Below are 5,927 nucleotides of genomic sequence, written 5' to 3' on the forward strand. Positions count from 1 at the left end.
ACCTCCAGCTTCGGACATCCCATTCACAGTACCAATGCCAGACTGTGCGTCTACATCCATTTGGCTATTTATGCAAGTAATCACCTGTGCACAAGTTTATCACACACACACACACACACACAGAGGAAATGTGGGTTCCTCTTGCACTCTCCCGCATGCAAAACTTGAGCACAGAGAAGGGGAAAAGCGATCTTAACTGTTGTGGATTCTTGCTCTTAATTACATGACACAGAGGGAAAGTAGAGGTCTTTGTTGTGCTATGCAGAAACCTTGAAATGGAGGTCTCTATTGTTGTGGGTTCTTGTTGCGCCCACATGCAGGTTTGACGAAAGAGAGGCTGCCATCGTTGTGGGTTCCTGCTCGCACATGCAAATTTATGCAGAGAGTGGAAGTAGAGTCTAGCTGGTGGTCTGTTTACTGCAATCGCATGCAATTCTCGAGTCCAGACAGTCCGCTATAGTTGTGGGTTCTCAAACAAATCTTCAATACTGTTGTTGGTTCTTCTTGCAAACTGTTGAGAGCAGAGCTTAGCAGCACAGAGGCCATGGAAAACGGTACTCGAAACAGCACAGAAGCTATGGAAAACAGTACACAGAGGGAGTATGCTTTCTCAGTCCAATCAGAAGGATGGACAAGTGGGGGACAAGTAAAGAAGACCAGTCTCCTGTGGAGCAAGTAGCCCTTACCGTGGCCACAACAGATGACCCATCTCTATCAGTATGGACTTTCCGGATGTGGACAATAGGGCTAGTGTCCTGCATGGTGCTGTCTTTCTTGAATCAGTTCTTCTCCTACCGCACAGAGCCTCTCATCATAACCCAAATCACAGTGCAGGTTGTGGCGCTGCCCATTGGGCACTTCATGGCCTTCACTCTGCCCACAAAGACCTACCGCCTGCCCTTCTCCAACCAGGAGTTTTCACTCAATCCAGGGCCCTTCAATGGTGAAAGAGCATGTGCTCATCACCATCTTTGCCAATGCTGGCACGGCTTTTGGCAGCGGCCCTGCCTACGCTGTCGGCATCATTACCATCGTGAAGGCCTTCAACCAACGAGGCATCTCCTTCTGGGCTGGATTATTCATCATCTTGACTACTCAGGTAAACCTCTTGACTGATTTGGAAATCCTTGTCTGTGGTGGATGATCAAAGCACTATATAGTGGTTGTTATAGGGCACTTAGTGAATGTTTTGGGCCATCATGGCCCAGGGTGATAAACACAGGCAGTTGCCTGTTTCTGGGTGATTAAGTACCAACCACTGGCTGTTAGAGCAAAAATAGATGCTGTCTTTTGGTGAATTATTGCCAGTTTGTAGTTGACTAAGTGGCATAAACTGCTGACTAACCAGTCATAATTATGGATTTAAGCATGCTATGTTTCATGAAGCACCAATTTGTGATTGATTGTGGGCGAAATATGCTCTATTTCTCTATGTCTCCATGGGTGTCATTTTTTAGTATGGAAAACCCAGCAAACTTTTCATGCTGTCTAATCTGCTTCCTCCAACTGCAGGTTCTGGGTTATGGTTGGGGCTGGCCTTTTTGGGAAATATCTTATTGAACCTGCCCAAATGTGGTGGCCTAGTACACTTGTGCAGGTGTCATTGTTCAGGTAAACGTAAATCTTATTGTGAGAAGCTCCTCAAGGCATGAAATAAAAAACTCTTAACTTATTGTGATTATCTTTTCCACTTGCTCCTCATGTTATGCAGAACTTTGCATGAGAAGGATATGTCCAAAGGACTTTCCAGAAACCAGTTCTTCTTGATATTCATGATTGCAAGTTTCTCCTACTACTTACTGCCAGGCTACTTGTTCAGCACCTTAACATGCTTTTCATGGGTGTGTTGGGCATTTCCCAATTCAGTAACTGCACAACAGATAGGCTCTGGCTATCGTGGACTCGGGCTGGTGGGCGCCTTCAGTTTTGATTGGTCTGGCATCTCTTCGTTTCTTTCGAGTCCATTGGTTTCTCCATTCTTTGCAATAGCCAATGTTGGCGTGGGATTCTTCCTCTTCATGTACGTGGTGCTCCCAGCTGCTTACTGGAATGATATGTATCATGCAAAGACATTTCCCATCTTCTCATCCCATCTTTTCACTGCAAATGGGAGTCTTTATGACATCCAAGCAGTCTTGAGCCCAGATTTCACTTTGAATAATACAGCTTATGAGCAACATGGCCAAGTGCACCTGAGTATCGTGTTTGCTCTTACGTATGGCCTCGGATTTGCAACAATTGCAGCCACATTGACGCACGTGTTTTGTTTCTACGGCAAGTAAGCATTTTCTCAGCAGTTGTCATTTTCAGTCATTTTCAACACTAATTGATCAGCTTTTTTAGACACAGTTGTAATGACATTTTCATTTGTAACTTGTGCTCCACACTCCATGTGTGAGCTCTTCTCAAACACTTGGATTGTGCTTCTCACTGCATGTGTGATTCTAAACCACTTGGGATTGTGGGGCAGGGAGATATGGCAACGCAGCAGAGCTGCCTTGAATACTCAACCAGATATCCACACGCGGTTAATGCAAAAGTATTCGGACATACCACAAAGGTGGTGGAATATTCTGCTCGTCGGATCAGTTGGACTTTCTATTGCAGTATGTGTGGGGTTTAAAGAGCAAGTTCAGCTGCCTTGGTGGGGTTTGCTCTTAGCATGCCCGAACCATCTATGCTCATAGCGCGACTGCCAATAGGCATGTGATGATATGCCAAAGTATCTAAGGCCTCATGTGGAGACTCTCAAAAAGCGGTGTGCTATCCGAGAGATACATGGGAGGATCCATACCAGGTCGACGCACAAAGAACAACATGGATGTCGAGAACTGAAAGAAGAGTCATCCATGTCAAAAAGGTTGTTTGATGAAAGCAAGCATTAATCTATATTCCTATCATTTCAAAGAATCATTACAACAAGAAAAGTAACAAACCTTAGTCCTCATGCCGGCAATATCTACATAATCGTAAGGCGAGTGATGACCCATGGTTACTTGATGCCAAATTTCCAAGCCGAAAACTTGACAATATCTATCAATCAACCCAATCCCCAAACCTACAAAACAAAACAACACTACCAAACTCTATTTGCAATCCAAGAAACACTCAAGAAAAGATAAATGATGAATAGTTTCTCAATAGCAATACCCAAAGAATATGCAACAATCAAGAGCCATCCTTAGTCCGATAGTAAAGAAGAAGCCAATGCATAGTCGTACCTAACGTGGTCCTCTGTCAACATATCCCAAGGAGGAGTGTGTGCACCACCAATATGTAGAAAATGAAGAAAAACCAAATTCGTTGGCCAAGAGATAGGTCTACCTTTCTTCTCTGCCCGTACACCTACACCAACATGCTTTAGAACATGCTCATGGATCTCTATGTAGACTAGGTTCTTTGACCTAGAGAGAAATCCCTCCCAATGGCAATGTAGTCCCCTTGAAATACCATACATCTATGATCTTGACCTCGAACAACTAACCCATTAGAAGGTGGAGGTAAAAACACAAAAGAAATAGTTATTTTTGATATGACAACACCTTGACCAACATCTACATAAACACCCACACAAAACACCCAATGTAAAAGCGAAGTGCAACACACAAGAAAAAGAAATAGCTATTCCAAGAAAGCAAAACCATCCATAATTACGAATAAACTGACCCATATCATTTTCATGCTATTAACTAACTCAACCTTGTCATCACTCTCCTTGGTCACCTCCTTGTCCTTCTTCTTTGCAGTGCATTCTTAAAGCACAAACAACACCATAACCAAACATAAGTACTAAAGAAGAAACACCATTAATACAAAACACAAAACAAAACAAAATTATTACCAGGTGGCTAAAATATATTCTCCTCGACACCAACACGTGCAAAACTATTGTTAAAGTCCTCATATATCTCCTTCTCTTTCTCAAGTAGCTCCCCCTTGTGCATATCTATTCACCATGGATAGTGGTCTAATTCCCACTTAGTGAGACACCTGATGTATGGAGGGTACATGGTAGTGTCAATATTTTCAATCACTAGTGGAACAGATGTAAAGACACCCAAGTGCTTCAACATAGCAAGACACCTTCTCAAAACACCAATACCAATTAACAAAATCAGAAGGAAATAACAAGAACAAGAAAGGAAAAAATGCTCCAACCTTTCAACAAGAAACCAAAAGAACACATAAAATTATAGGGCATCAATGCTAAGAACTAACCTGAAGACAACTCTCTGGGCAGCCATTTGCAACAAATCCAATTTTCTAAGCTCTTTTAGCTCTTCACTCCTATCCTTGCTCTCTACCCGCTTCACCATACCAAATAGTTGTCTACCTTTTTCTAACATAACCTCTTTATAAAAATCCTTCAATGTGACAAACGATAAGCAAGCAGAACAAGAGCATCTAGCATGTGGACGAAGTCACTGAAAACCTCCTCTGCTCTCTGGAGGATCTTCTCCAAAACCACCTCCCCCGCAATCCATCTTAAAAATAAAAAGAATAAGCATGAAACACTACAACCAATAGCTTTACCCAAACGGATGCATTTAACATTATCACCACTACGTAGTTTTACTCACATACCCTTGGTAATCATGGTCGCCTCTTGGCAAACCAAACATAGACCTCGTAGTTTTGTTGGCCTCCAAAAGTGCCAACCACCCACAGCCTCTTGGCAAACCAAACATAGACTTGGTAGTTTTGTTGGCCTCCAAAAGTGCCAACCACATAATTTTTGTGGCTATAGGCACATCCACAATTGCAATAAGGTTTAACTTCTCCAAAGTGGCATAACTATCATTATTTCACTTTAGAGCCAATACCTTCTTCCACCACTCATCCCCAAGGGTGGGGTTAGATATATTAAGCAACTAAAAAAATGATAAAGAAATCAAACAAGATCCCCACACATGGCAATATACTAGAATATCATCATTTGTAACAATAGTAATCCATACCTTCCGCATCCTATCACTATATTTTCTCATGAGTTGCGACTTTGTGGACGTTGCAACTTTTTTAAGCTCCTCCTCCAAGAGAGTGGCCTGCAGGACATCAAGCTTCTTATGCAAATCTTTTGTTAATTGCACGTATTATTGTCACGAGCATTAATGATGCACAACAATTCTTGTAAAACATAACAATGAAGGGCAAGTCTACATAGCTAGAAATCAAGGAAGAAGTAGATTGTAACTCACATTGTACACCAAAGATCCCAAGTACATTCTTGTTAGAGGAAACTAAGGTTCTTCACCTTTTGTTGACCTCTTACGAATCTAAGAAATAAGCTTAACATCCTCCTCTGGAAGCTCTTGTAAGTAGGCTTGTTGATCAACCTTACATATGTTTGATGTGTTGACCAACTCATCTCTCAATGAGGTCACAACAACAAGAGCATGGGTGTTCAAGCTAAACACATAATGGTATATTTAGAGCAATTGTTGAAAGAACCAAATCATTGAGATAAATCACTTACAAATGAATTCTTTGGATACACGACAAAAGTGCAATCTCGCTAACCGTAGTGGGATCGATCATTGTAGAGAGTACACGAACATGCTTCTCCATGAGGTCAAGAATTTCTCCCTTATTGCTTCAATCCAAGCCACACTATGATGGTTTTCCTCCTAGACAAAAAACATAAGACTAGCTAGACTAGTGAGCTCATGACGGGCAGCTATCTCGTCCTCAAAGGCTTGGTTCACCTCCCTCCACTCATGCACAAAAGCAACTTTCAACCTAGAAATGTCATCACGTAGACATCTCACTTTTGCATATGGAATCAATCTACATAAAAGGGACACACAAAACATGAGAACAGTCTAGTCTTTTGCAATATATGGTCCCCCTATTGCATCAACAAACTATTCTAATCCTTGGGATCCTCTTCCTTTGAATTCTCTGGCCTCACAACAAATGGAACTATC

The 5,927-nt window shown here is 42.0% G+C and overlaps 1 pseudogene across 1 annotated transcript; it reads left to right on the forward strand.

Moving 5' to 3' along the window:
• The first annotated feature begins 624 nt into the window (after positions 1-624).
• Positions 625-2,687, forward strand: LOC147625970 (oligopeptide transporter 4-like; annotated as a pseudogene). The gene is made up of 4 exons (XR_015268793.1): positions 625-1,099; positions 1,513-1,611; positions 1,712-2,278; positions 2,471-2,687. The product of XR_015268793.1 is annotated as an oligopeptide transporter 4-like (transcript).
• The last annotated feature ends 3,240 nt before the right edge of the window (positions 2,688-5,927 follow it).

Source organism: Cibotium barometz, chromosome 23, assembly GCF_041138505.1.
Source record: "Cibotium barometz isolate CiBa-2024 chromosome 23, ASM4113850v1, whole genome shotgun sequence".
NCBI classification, from domain to species: Eukaryota; Viridiplantae; Streptophyta; class Polypodiopsida; order Cyatheales; family Cibotiaceae; genus Cibotium; species Cibotium barometz.